The following is a 15170-nucleotide window of genomic DNA, read 5'->3' on the forward strand; positions in this document are numbered from 1 at the left end:
GAACTTGTGATTTATGTCTTTGAGCACAGCGGAAATGAGAAAAATTTAAGCTTTCAGCTGTCTGTCTAACCAATGGAGAATGCATGAAATGATGAACGAGTGGCTCTGGTGGCTCGTTGAATCATGCAGCTAAATTCTGAGGACTCCGCCTCTGCAGGTGAAGAGGATAAAGAGAACATTACAGCCTTTCACAAGACAGATGCAACAGTAACGACAAGGCAATGAAATGTGCAGCTGAGGTTAATAAGTTCATTTTCCTGACAATACCCTTAAAGGTTGTATAATATTTCTGCTTCAAAGAATAAAACTAGTAAATATCAGCAGGCTGGGTGTGAGTAAATGACAGCGTTGGCACTTAAACTGGTGATTTCTGTTTTCAAAAACACAGCACTGAGCCAAGTGTGACCATGGCAATCACAGAAACCTCTCTCTACGTAGCAAGAAGGCCACACTGCATTTTTGAATACGCTGAAAGGGAGGGTCCTGACAGACAAGGGTTTAGTAACTCTTCAAAGTGCTGTCTTCCAGCTTCAAGAGTGTTAAAGGGTCTTCACTGCCATATGGAATACTAGGTGAGCAGCATATCAGACTTTGCCAAATCACACTTTGCCTCAAGGGACTTTATAATCTGTCCAGCATACAAAACCTCTTGTCCTTAGACCCTCAATTTAAATGAGGAAACCCCCCCCCCCCCCCAAAAAAAACCTTTAATAGGGAAAAAAATTGAAGAAACAGCAGGAAGAGCAACATAGGAGGGATCCTTCTCCCAGGACGTACAGACATGCAATAGATCTCGTCAACATCTCCCTGACTGTCACGTTCCATTTCACCACGGATAACTTGACTTTAGAAAGATGTTTTTAGCATCTAACTTTGTGTCAAACCATTGCTGTATTTCTAGTGTACAGCACAGTATAGCGCTGCCCTGATGACACCCGACTACCAGCTGTACATTTAATACTGTCTAATTTTTTTGTTACATCACATCGCATTGATTCAGGTTTTGTCCAAAGCAGCTTACAATGTGTGTACATGTGAATACAACTCAAAAATTGCACAAATCATGCAAGTACTTCAGTACATATGCTTAACTGAAACAATAAGAGGATATTTTAGTTTCTGCTGACCTGATGTCAATTGGAGCTCGTTCCACCATTGTGGAGCCAGGACAGAAATCAGTTGTGATTATGCTGAGCAGTAGAAAGGGAGCAGCAAGCCTATTTGCAGTAGCTGAGTGGAGTGGACAGGCTGAAGTGAATAGTTTGACCATGTGCGGGATGGGCCTGAGCATTTTTCAACATTTTTGTGAAAGAAACTTGCCCACAAATATAGCGAACAGGTATGGCAGCTTGGTAATGATGAAATCTCACAAACGTGTACTTCCTCGTCAGACTGAAACAAGCAATTTACTATAGGTTTGGGCAGATGAGACAGTTTGATGAATCCGACTTGTTCAAGCAAATCTTACAGAAAAAAGTAAGAGGCTTAGGAAAAAGAATTTAAAAAATGTTCCTGCATTTTTCTCCCAGTGTCAGCAAGTGTTGTAGAACTGTGCCAGTAGTGTATGTAGTTTAATACAATCAAAATAATGTTTAAGTGAAGTCAACTGTTGCTGGCTGAATACAATACCTGAGGTCTAAAAGCCAACTATTATCAAAGTGTAGCCAATCTAACAATCATATTGTAATCTATAATTCTTCAGTTATAATCATTTTGAATATAAATTCTTGCACTTTAGACAACAAAGTAGACACAAAAACTATCTTTATCTAAATTGTTGATTTTATTAATCTAATTTGTTGATCTGACTACATCACAAAACAGTTTTCAAACACTGTTGATTAATTGATTCTTATGTAACCTGTTTTGTTAACAGGCTTTGGTATTTTGTGTTCTTGGTAGTGTACAAAGTCCCTTCATTCATGGAGAATGGCATTTGCACAGATCACAGTTGTGCGTGCTGGTGGAGGGAGGTACTTCTAAGACATGTGCTGAGCCCTGCCAACACCCTGTTTGTTCTCAGGATTTCATCTGGGTCACGGGGAAGAGATTAGAGCTTACCCCTGTCCTCCATTTTATATGCCTCTGTCTGAGACTCTGTTGCCTCTTAAATGACAATGCCAAGCAGCAGCACAGAAACTCCCAAACATGGCTGCTTAATGCATTCAGACTTCCCTCCATGCTAAAACTTGATATTTCTTTCTCAATTAGGCAATAAAAATATCTCACGCCGACAAATTTAATTAAATCCAAGACTGAAACCCATGGCGTTCATAATCCTTGAGTAAAGGCCAAATCTCTTGACTCTCAGCACCTGATTATATTATTTCTGGAAATTTTCTGATGATTCAGACATCCAAGTAGACTCACACATTCGTTATGGATAAATACAAAGCCATTTTATGATTTATCTTCTCAGAAAACACGTTCTGATCAGAATCCCCATCAGTAAGATTACCAAGAAACGTTTCTGCAACTAGTATCATTCAAGTATGCCTTCACAAAGGGTTAGCTGCTTGCAAAGTTAGATTGAGTGAAATGGACTAACACTCTTAGTTAAGCATTCAAGCCAACCCAACAAAAAGAAGAAACAATAGAATGGATGCTTGAGTAGAAGATAACAGGCCATTTAACGTGTCATTAGGCTGACAGAGACATGATGGAAAATTCAATAAGAAGGGAGTAAAGTCTCACGCCTCACACAGACAGGGTGAAGGATGGGAAGACCAACATGCATTGTATCCTTGTATATAAATCCATTATTTTAGTTCATATCAGGAAACACTATCTTCACTTTTGATTTTACTTTGAGCTGAGAAAAAAAGTTGTTAAAAAAACTCATTGAAGAGCAAATAGTTAAATGACTACATGTAATGTGAAAGTGTTTTTTCCCCAATTTTGATGCTTTGGTCTTTAAAAGAAAGAAGTGTCTCATAATATTAGTATTAGTTTTTTATTGCAGATTTATAATTTTAGTATATTTGAGGTTTTCTTTCATGTAAATTTGCTACTTTAATCTTGAAAACTCAGAATATTACCCCCCTCAGCCAGCTCTGTAATTATTTTTTTCCTAAAATGGCCCTAATATGCCGTGATACTTATATGGTACGGGGACCTGTAGTAAATCTGTACATGTTTTCTTTTACAATAGTGAACAAAGCTATAGCACACATTTAATAAACAGGGTTTCAAGAATGTAAGGCTAAAAGTAAGCCCTAATACATGAGTTTACCATTATGCAAATTTCAAATAATCTCTCCACCATCAGTCCAAAGTTGAGGTCACTATAATGTACTTTTAAATCAGCTCTGTAAGCCAACACCAGTCCAACTGATGTAATCAAGCCACTTTCACTAAATAAAATTGACTGCTTTGATATTATACTCCAAATATTATCCAGCTATAATTTCTGACTATTTGGCTGCAACCAAGTTGACACTAGTAAAAAAGAAAGTAGAAAGGCCTCATTATACCTGAGTGCAATGTACTATGACCTGCAATGTACTATGAATGTCCTTGATTGCTTTTTCTTTCCCTCATCACACTCCTTTGGTATATAGCATCACATATCAGCCAGGTTGGTAAACTGGGTGTGTTTTTGCAGTTTGCCATGTCACATTACACGATTTGTGAGCAGTGAAGCCTTCAGAATTCCTCCTATCTCTTGCTGCCTTTTGGGGCCACTGATGTGTTAAATTGTTTCATACACTTTTAAGGACAACTGCTTCTAGAAAACTGCTGAGTGTGCTCACAAACTACGGTGACTCAGAGTCTGGAAGCTGTAGGAAATCAGTCATTCGGATGTGTTGTGTAGAGCCTGCGGCTGTCAGGAACATCTGTGAGAGATTGTGACTATAAACGATAGTGGACTATCTTTCCACACAGATTCCAGAAGATATTTACCCTCTGAAAGTTGCCTTATGCTCTAAAGCAGGTACGGGGCATGAGTGAACACACAGTTTGAGAAGCACTGTTAAAACCTGTAAGGATTTGAAAACAAACATTGTACACATACACCTGCAATTGTAAGGTTTGTGACTTCATGTATGATCAGTGTGACATTAAAGAAATTATCTTTCTGACGACAGTGTTAGCATCTGTGACAAAATAATCCCAACTCAAGGCCTGTTTATCTATCTCAGAGCTTTCAACTGCATATCACCTCATCCATATATATTTTCCCACACTGTCACCTCACACTATCAGTTGTCATTTGCAGCTCCTGTGATTTGCTTTAATGTTACAATATGTAAGAATTGAGATCACCTGTCAAATTCATCATATAAATATCCAATAAATATGCATATCACAAATTATAGTTATAGTTATAACTACCATTAGTTAGTTAGCACAGTTAGCTGTGCTGACTGAGTCCGGGATGGGCAACAGAAAAGGTGCTGGGCGAGCAGGCAATGGAACCGAGCTCAGGCCCAGATCGAGACCGAATGCAGCCTCGGTCAATGGAGGCCAGTTTCAAAACAGGGAAAATAGTACTGAGATGATTTAAAGTGGCCCTGACCAGGACTCTGACTCTGTGAACCGCCGGCACAGACACGGCGGGTTCAGGTGGAACTGTTGAAACAGCAAAAATACTAACCTAAATGGTTTTGGTTAGATGTTATTTTTATGTTTCTGTCAAGTTTGAATGAAGTGTTTTACGATGAGTTTACAAAGCAATTCGGTTGGTGAAAGAGAGAAACTTGAGTTCAGAAGGTGGTCGGTTGTATTTCTCTGTTTTTTTCAGAATTTTTCCTTTCTTGACATTTTGTGAGTGAATTTGTTTTATTTATTAGACTAAAAAAGTAATGTGTCTTATGATCCTGCAGTATCTCCTCTTCATCTTTTGTAGTCATCACCCCGGTTCTTTACCTCATCCTCCGCCAGATTGTCAGTGGATCACTCCTGTCCTGGAGACTCTGACTACAACATCACTCAGCTCTTTGCCAGCCTGGAGCTCCTTTTACCTGCCTTCCTCTTACTGGTCTGCCACTCTGCTCTGCTTCTACACCCTACCTTTGGGGTCTAGAGATCTCTGTTTGTATAACAACTTGAGCTTGTGTAATGTAGCAAACTTGCTGCTGGCACACATCTACCAGCTGAAACTACTTTTTTATGTTTTATACTTAAATTCTGGCCATATCTTACACATTGCACCTTTAAAGTATTTTCAGTAAAGAAATCATCATGCTGAATGTGCAGAATTTGAAACGGCCCCTTGCTCAGCTGTCTTTGGCTGTCATTTAAGCATGTTTTTATTCACTCTGCCTCCACTCCACCTCCTCCTGGTTTAATTCTACTCCTTACAGCGAGATCCAACTCTGGGAATGAGCTTCCACCAGCTGGATTTCTATTTTGGTTGTTGGCGTTACGGTTTTCATATTCCAACTGATGACTGTCCAAATATGAGTTATGCGACCGAGACATTTTCAGTTCAACCACAACAAAAAAAACATTTCAAAAACATTGCTTCAACATTAGCTTTTGGTGTCCGCATCTTGGAGACAAAAAACAAATATTTTCTTTCCCACAAAACTCCTTTCTCTCCATCAATCCAGTCACACAATACGGGGGGGGGAAACTGGCATCATAGGACTCTTTTCCACTCAGGGTTTTCAAAATGAAATGCACCTCAGGAAGATGAGGACAAAAAAACACATCTTGAGTAATTAGGCCCTAATACTCAAGCATGTAATAAGCTACAGACAGATGTATGCATGTCTGACTTAAATATAGAAGACCAGAGTTCACATCCCTTCCCAGCAACTAATATTCATTTTTGTTATGTTTTTTAATCACCATATTTCACTTACACTACCCAAGTGTTTTAGCTGCCCAACCTTAAACATAGTTTATCTGCCATAGCCAAATCTTTTTTTCACTAATGTTAACCATACCAAAGTTGTCATGTGCTTGGGTTCAAGTCCTCCCAGTCACGCCAGTTAAATTGTTCTGTTTGGATGTATAGACCAAATCACAGTAACGTCGTGTTAACAGCACTTCCTTCACGTCACTTCCAAGCAGACAACAAGCAGTTGATTTGAATTGCGCAGATATGCATTATCTGCAAATTTGTTCATTTCTTTTTACTTATTTTTAGCCATAACTGTAAAGTTTAAAGATATGTAGTTAAACACAGTGGTCCGACATATCTGACTAGCTTCTAGCTTGCAAGCGTTTTTGATAAACCAAATCTAATCTTTGTGTCTCAGGGAACATTAAACGACTTGCCCGCTGACATTCAGTTTACATTCTAATTTGTCGAGACTTGCTGTTGTTGTTGCGATGTTAGCTAGAGCTAGAGCTAGTGAGAGTTGTGAGTATCGCTGTCTGGAGCTGCTGTGCTGGCTCTGGGTTTGCCTCATCGTCTTTTCATGTTAGCTTCGCAGCAGCAGCGGTAGCTACAGTTCGCTAAGCCACAAGCAGTCCTTTACGTTAAAGGCCTGTGTCAGATCTTCTCCCCATCTTTGCCCAGCAGCAACTATACCTTTGTACCTTGTTGCCTCCAGCTTACAGTAACGCCAGCGGGTAATGCCAGAGATTCAGCTTGTAAAGCCAGAAATCAAACTCATGTAATCTTTCATTGTGCAACTTGTCCTAACATTGGTTGTAGTTTCATGGTTTTGGGGAGTGTTTCCAAAAGTCATCACAATGTATTCTTGGAACTAAGGTGCAGAAGTTTCATGGAACCAGCAGGATTTCCTGATAGTCCAGTTTTTGTTTTGAATGTCTTGTGATCTTCTATTTGTTTATATAACAGTTCTTGTTGGTTTTGGCATCATATTTTTTTACCCTGACCAGCATGTGTTCTTGCACTCATAATAAATTACTGTTATAATCGTGGGTCAGTAGTTCATTATGGCATAATTTTTAATTCCCTCCCATATTACATTTGTGAATAAAGCTGTCAGATTAAATACAACCTGTTGCAGATCAATATCTTATCAATTTTCATATTGTTTTATAAATAGCATTTCCAGAGTAGTTGTTTCATATCTCTGAACCCATAACATTCACATAGTACTGTGAGATAATGCAGAACAAACTTATCTGATACTAAAGTATTACAAAAATTGTTGTTGGGTTTTTTTCTATCTGTTGATTGTAGCGTAACTTTTTCTAGTGATCTATTAATGTATTTCTTTGTTTTGGAAATACAAACAGCAGATGACTGACAAGTTGATACTTGGGACCTTGTAGAGAAATCTTTTCCCATGTTGTTTTGGCAATAATGTCCCAAACACTTTCTGGGACATTTCTTTGTATTTTTAGTATCACTGGAGACAAATACTAAATCTTGGGAACTTTTTTCTTCTTGACTGTCCTACATGATGCAACCTAAGCCGGTGAGTAAACTTTCTGGATTTTTTTCACCTTCCAGTCTGGCACTCCTTTTTTGTGTATCTGTGTCTTGGCAGTTTGGTACAATATCAAACGTATTATGGAGGACACAAGAACACAAAAGGAGGCATGACAAAGAATCAGCGAGAGACAGGCTCAGGTGCAGTGTCCCCCATAAGCCCTAAGCACTGAACCCTCACAGACCTTAACTGATGTCAGCTGCAAAAACCAGTGAAGGAAGGTCTGAGGTCTCAAAACGCTGGATGAGACGGCATATGAGGGTTAGTTGTTTTGCTCCCATTTGATTGCAAAACATTTGTGTTGGAGCAAAACCTATTTTGAGGTCACAGACAAACAAACATAAAGCTGTTTAGCAACATGTTTATGTGTTTATACTTAAAAGAAAATGTTCTTGCTGACAACCTCTTCCATATTTTGTTTGTTTCTACTTCTACAATGCAGAATTTACTGTTTTCTACGCCTCATCCTCCTTACTTACTGTTGCACGGCACCTAAGCCGTATATGTAGTTATACAATTATATAACAGTGGCAGCTTTTTTTTAGTCATAAGTTTCAAAAGTGGGTCCTTGATTTCAGACAGAGGTAGAAAAAAGCAGGCTACTGAAAACTGACAGCTAAAACGACAACTGTTTCAATCTGATTTTATCAACTGTGGCTAGCTAGCTACTTAAGCTAACGTTACTGCCATCTGTTGAAAACCCTTTGTGTGATCCATTTCGGATACTTCTTTAAGTATACTAACATGCAGTACACTGCCTACACTATGTATTTACTTGTGTAGTGCGTGAATTACGAAAGGGTATTGTCTCAAATCAACCCTGCCATCGTGCACTAACCAGAAATGATGATAACACGAGTCGACTGCTTCGTCTTCTTCTCCTTAATGGCGAATTGTAACCAAACGGATCACTATCTCTATTATTTGATTCATTTTATTGAAAATGAACGTACCTGTATTTTTACAATTCAACCACCGCAGTTTCCTCTGCTGCCACTTTCACAAGTTTGAAATTACATTTGTGGTCCCTCCCCTTCCCTTATGTAGCCAAGATGTAGCCAAGAAGTGTCCAGCGTTCAACACTCAACTTTTTGACCCTAATGAATACATCGTTGGGTTTCTCATTGTCCACTACATTTTGCCATACTCACCAGTGTGAACTTATTTATGCACTCAAAACAGTAACTTGATATATGGACTTCCCATTCTGTACCTCTCCCACTGCTCTGTCCAAATCCACAGGAGGACTTGAAGTCCTGTCTGTTTTCTTTAGAGAAGCATGGCATGATGGCTTCATTTTGGTGATAAAATATAAGAGAACAGTGTAGAATTACAGTAAAATAGGCTCAAATCACCCCACTCTCCCCTAACCTGTAAAGCCAGCTCCTAGGTCTTGAAAGTAATGTTGGGTTGGGTTGCTGCTGTAGTAGCGTAGTAATTGCAGTTTATGGTAGAGCAGATTAATATAATCCATTGTAATCCATTACTTACACAAATGTGTTTTTTTGAAAGGCTAAAATACTGTACAAGTAACCCTCTCATTAGAGCCCCAGCTCACCACTTCAAAACTTTCTAATCTAATGATCGGACAATCTGTGTTGGGGTGAGGGGTTTAGTGAACGGGTTATTCCACTGTCAGTATTGGACGTCAGAACTGGGCCTAGTGTCTACCTGTGATTGGTTAGGGCTTAGGAGATGATGAAGCAGTTCTCTCTATTTTCAGTCCTTCCACAAATACTTCACTACGTCACTTTTCATCGGTGCAACCGAGTGCAACACTATGAATACCTTCAAGATGAGACTTCCTAAAGTGTGTGCTTTTATCCCCGAAATTGGCCTATTTGAACGATTCAATCATTTTGAAGACTGCAAAAACACGGATCAGACAAAGTTCTTAGAGATACATCGGGGAAGCAGTGGAATGCATCCAGGAGGAGGCCAACATATAATGAAACAAGCTTTGCGATCAATTTGCTATAGTTAAAAAAAGCAAGCTGAAAGGTAGCAGAGTGGAGTGGCTGGATGGGATAAGACTGCCTGTTCTGCACACCAAGCTCCGTTCAGCCCCCCTCCCCGCTCTATGAGGTATAAACACTTTTTCCTTTAGCCGTGACTGTACAGCTAAATACACAAGCCTTCACACCTGTGGCTGTACAACCTAGATTGTTTGAACTTACATAGACCTTAAATGCCCCTGTGGAGTGAGAAAACACAACTATCACAACTATCGACAAAAGTGTCAACTTAATGACATCAGGTAATCGCTAAACACCATAGCACCATTATCTAAAAGCTCGTGCAGACTACACGACTTTCAGCGTCGGCCGATCGCCGTGCTGTTCACACTACGCAACTTGTCATCTTGTGATGGAAGTCTTGAAGTCGTTGTGGAGTTCACACTACGTGACTGATCGGTGACAGAGGGTCACACACTACACGAGCTGACCGCAGCTGTGTCACCCGACGCTGGTCTTCAAACCACGTTTTGTCAAGAAAACACACGTGAAATGTGAAATGCGAAATGATGCGAAACTACACAAGAAACAGCTGTTGTTTGTTATTTGTAAAGATAGCAATTATAAGACAAAGAATCTGGGGGAAATAATGGATTAGCACATGCGGTTAGCAGTGATCGTCTGAGCTACAGAGAAAGCTGGAGGTGAGTAAAAAGTGTTTTGCGGTGAACAAGTAGCTGCCAGCTCTCACTGGCTGGATGTGGATGTCGAGTCGGCCGACTCCTCCAGATATCTGGCAGACGTCGGCGATGTGTCAGAAATGTGTCGGGGAGCCGTTTTGATGCGTCGTTGTGTAGTTCACGCATAACGACTGGTGACCGCCGATCAACCGCTGATTTACCCCCGATCACAGCCTGACGGGCTATAAATCGTGCAGTGAGAACTTTAGGGAACCTATTAATGCTTTAATAGTGCACACAGGTCTTTTTATTCACATACAGGCACAGTGTAAAAGATCTATTTGTAACTCACTTCTAAGCCATCAACACATAACATACTGAACATTATATATGAAAAGTAAATGGAGGTACATTAAACAGAGCTGGGTTCTATATATTGTACATTGGTAGAAATTGATTGTTATGAAAGTCTCTTGTCTGTATGAAATAAAAGATAATATGTCTGAACAAGTCAAGCTGGTGAAGTTGCCTACATTTCCTGATAGTCTTAAAGAAAATGTCTTGTTTAGACTTACATAAAGTATCTAAACATTGGTGATGAGCTCATAAATAATAATAGATGAGAACCTCAATATTCATGAGCAGTCAGTCTGTCTGTTTAAATCTACAGTATATTATTATCAAAGAGGGAATATATATATGAAAAAGAAATCACCCATGAAGGCTGAATGTTTCTCTCTAGACCACCCAGCTCAGGTTTCATATGATTTGTAAACATACACCACCATGAAAATTATTATTATATTCCTTGAAGGGCTTTAAATGCCTTACTGTACTAAATAGTAAGTACTTAATGTCTTATTTATTTGTACTGGGACCTATTTGCTTTCAAAGTCCTATCTGAAGATTAGCAGTACAATAGCTGCCTGTCACAAGGGAAATACTTTTCTCCAGTTCAAATATGTTGACGCTCTCTGTTTTGGTGGCAGAGCTGTCTTTGTTTGCTTAATTAATACTTTGTTGTGGGCTTTTACAACTAATTGGTCTTGTAATTAGAGCGCTGGCTGGAAATGCTATAGTGACAGAGGCCCTAAGCGAGAGACAATTAACACCACAGTGCTTCCATGATTTATTAGACAACAATACACTCATCAGGTAGGTGGATTTAGACTTTCAAATGAAATGCAGAAGAGGAAACTTTGTTATGTTAGCATGGTGAAATGAAGCAGCAGGATTGTACCAGCTTATGTGATAAAACCAGCGAAAAATACATTTGCACATACAGTGTTTGTCTGTAAAAGAAAATGATGCAATACTTCTAAAAAAGACAGACTTTTGGAGAAATGTGTGATGTGGCAGTCAAAATTCAAATCAGGATTAAAAGCACACCAAGATTGCTTGCTTGGGGGCTTGAGATTTAAAGGCAGGAGTTTAAAGTTGGTGCACAGATTCTTCCTCTGGGCCAAAATACTCAACACATGATGGAGAGGAAGCAACTTGTTTAAAAGGTTAAGCCCTTAATCTGAATTAATACTACTTATAATAATGACAATAAAAACACTAATACATAGTCCCCCAACTTTGGGTGGTCAAAAGTGGACAAAAAGGTAAAATGGATTGCATTTGATTCTGGGTGTGTAAATGGTTGGATTAATTTATTAGTGGGCCCAGGGCCAGAAAGTTGCTATTGGGCCCCTGCTGACCTCCTGCCCTCAGTGTATGTGCTCTCTCACTTTGAAGTTTCCATCAAGTGCAATGCACATAGAAGGCAAGGCAAGTTTATTTGTGTACATAGAGAAACTGAAAAAAAAACACATTAAAATATAATTTTTAAAAGGGTGAAACAGAAAATAAAAAGAGGAAAGAGTTAAATAAGAAATAAAAACAGGGTAAAACAGGACAGTAAAAGTCACAGTGAACAATATTAATCTACAGCCTTACATTTGATTTCATTAAAGGCAGTGGTAAAAAGAAAAGTCTTAAGTCTTAATTTAAAAGAACTGACAGTTTCAGCAGACCTGCAGTTTTCTGGGATTTTGGTCCAAATATATGGAGCATAACAACTGAATGCTGCTTCTCCAGCGGTCTGGATGGTTCATAACGAAGCAGAAGATCAGAAATGTATTTTTGCCTTAAACCATTCAGTGCTTTATAAACTAAAAGCAGGATTTTGAAATCAATTCTTTGACATACAGGAAGCCAGAGTAAAGACCTCAGAACTGAAGTGATGTGATCCACTTTTTTGGTCTTAGCGAGGACTCGAGCAGCAGCGTTCTGAATCAGCTGCAGCTGTCTGATGGATTTCTTAGGGAGCCCTGTAAAGACACCGTTACAGTAGTCGAGTCGACTGAAGATAAATGCATGGATAAGTTTTTCCAGGTCTTGCTGAGACATAAGTCCTTTAATCCTAGATATACACTTCAGGTGATAGTAGGCTGACTTTGTAATTGTCTTAATGTGGCTGCTTAAATTCAGGTCTGAGTCCATGAGTACACCAAGATTTCTGGCTTGGTATGTGGTCCTCAACATTACTGATTGAAGCTGAGCTCTGACTTTTAATCGTTCTTCCTTGGCTCCAAAAATAATAACTTCAGAAGACTATATACACGGCCCCAGGTTAACTACATCATTTTATTTTAAAATTTGCACTATGAGAGAGCAATATAAATAACAATAAAAATGTTACAAGACAGGGCTACAACAGATACATAGTTGATATTGTACTATAGTGGTGCAAAATCCTCAACACATTTGCCAAAAGACAATTGACACACAGTGAACATGGGGCTTTAGGGGGAACCCTGGTAGTCTGGAGCAATTTCCCAGTTTGTAATTCAGCCTACGGTGTGACTTTTGCATTTAGAGTCTCCAGAGAAGTGGACTAAAGAAATGCCAGCAAATATGGGGCAGATAAATCAGGGTGAAATATTAGGCTACATGTGTTGAAATAAAACACTCTGGTGCGCTGTTAAGGAGCAAAAACACACTAGGGAGCTCAGTAATTAACAAAAAAACAAGCTCTTTTACAACTGTCTACAACTGTAAAGAACATGTTCAAGGATGTAGGTTGAGACGTGTGAAAGGCCATTCTTCCACAAGGCACAGTGTAACCCATTTTAAACGCATAGTGCTGCTACAAGCTGCGAATATGTGCTTTTCCACTGCGACCTCACAGCAGGGGATAACCACTCACATACAGGCTGAAACACCCGAGACGCAACAGGATGTCATTTACTGTGAATTTGACCTTGAAAAATATGCTCTTGTCCCCCAGTACTACGCAAAAGGTGCCCAGCGGTCTCACGCAGGTAAGTTGAGAGAGGGCAAATTTAACGCAAATGTTCTCTGATACACAGGAGTGACAAACTGGCAACAATGGCATTTGTACTGATTCCCTGTATTATCTACTGCACTCACCTATGTCAAAGGACAAGATGGAGTAAAAGCTGATCTTCACTGTCAACGGCTTTCTAAGTTTCCAGGACACAATAACCATGGCAACGTGAGAAAATAATTGCTAAATTGGAGCTGTGTACGTAAATCACATGTTCAATTCAAGAGCACCTGCAAGCTTCAGGCTCGCAAGAGACAAGAAAGAGTCTGCCACCTTGTATCTGTATATGATAGATATTAAATATTGTCTTTATTAAAGCTATTTGATTTGTTTACCATTACATATTTACCACCTATATACTACCTACAATGTATGTAGTAGAGTATAAAATGTTATCACAATAAAAAATGTCCTATCATTCAATATCGAACATTATCACAATAAATGTAAAATCATTGTTTTTCCAAGTTTGAAGGCTGATTTTTGTTCCTGAGTGAAAGTTGAAGGAACCAGATGGTTAGCTGTGGTTTTAAAGTCTTCTTTATGGTCAGAACATAACAAACAGTTGATGCCAAACAGTGGATCACTTAACAAATCTAAGGTAAAACATCATCATGATAAAATACTTTTCCAACTAATATGTATGATTAAAATTTTGTTAAACCTATTTTTCAGTCCATTTTCCTCAACAAAATAAATATCTTAATAGGAAAATGAAGTGCTAATTTATTCATGATTATATTATATTGTTATTGAGGAAAATAACGTCACAAGAATTATGATTATTGTTGTTTTATTGTCCAGCCCTTCCTGCAATTTATGTACTATGTTTCGTCCAAGAGACGTCTTTAGTTCTGACTGTCTCGTAGGGAAACTCAGCTTTTTAACCTCTGTGAGGTCGTTGCCAAGATGATCGATTCCGCTGGTTCTAGTACTCCTGGCTGTTGTAACGACAGTCATTATGGTCGTTGGAGCCACCCGAGGCCAGGTCTGAATGATCATCGTTGGCATCCTCACGTCAGGCCAACGGTGAAGGTTGGTATAGTTCCCTCTGAAGCGATGAAAGGACAGCTTTTTAAGTGGGGGATAAGTGGTATTGTAAACCCCCTTCTCTGTTAAGTGACGGCTTCTCAACCCGGGTGTAAATGGCTCTTGACACCTCTTTCTAACCATGTGCACCTGGTGGTTCTCAAAAAAGTGTCCTTTATCCTTCAGATGTAGGTAAACTGCTGAGTCCTGACTTGAGGAGTTGGCCCTTCTTTGTGGAGCCATGCGTGTGGGTAGTGGTTGTTTCTCCAGTAAGCATGTATGTACATTCCTTACTGCATTGAACACAACACTTCTGAATTCCTCAAAATGTCTTCTCACTGTTCTAACCAGTAAAAAATATGCATCAGCAATGTGTCTGAAAGGAACTTAAGATGTGGATGCGTTAATCAGCAAAACGGTTTCTCTACCTGCCGATATAAATTTGCATCCACCTCTGTTTTTCAGCCAGGAACTTTAGGACTATCATATAGGCTATATGAAATTCTTAATGCCAAGTGTAAACAGCCCAAAATATGAGCTGGTAACAGTGTTTAACCCTCAGGCGTTTGAAAACAAATTTAGGAGGTGGATGCATTATACGGCAAAACTGGTTTTCTACCTGCCGATATTTGCTTCCACCTATAGGAAATTCTTCACGTCATGTCTAAACAGCACAAAGTATGAACATTTAACAGTGTTTGACCCTCAAGTGTCTGAAAACAAACTTTTATAGGCCTATATATGATATTTCATATCATATATCTAATTTCATCTAATCTAATCTCTTTAACCTTGGTCACTTTTGGAGTGGTTT

The sequence above is a fragment of the Micropterus salmoides genome, unplaced genomic scaffold (genome assembly GCF_014851395.1).
Source record: "Micropterus salmoides isolate LMB-PRFRI ecotype aquatic unplaced genomic scaffold, ASM1485139v1 Ms_hic_scaffold_9, whole genome shotgun sequence".
In the NCBI taxonomy this organism is placed as follows: Eukaryota; Metazoa; Chordata; class Actinopteri; order Centrarchiformes; family Centrarchidae; genus Micropterus; species Micropterus salmoides.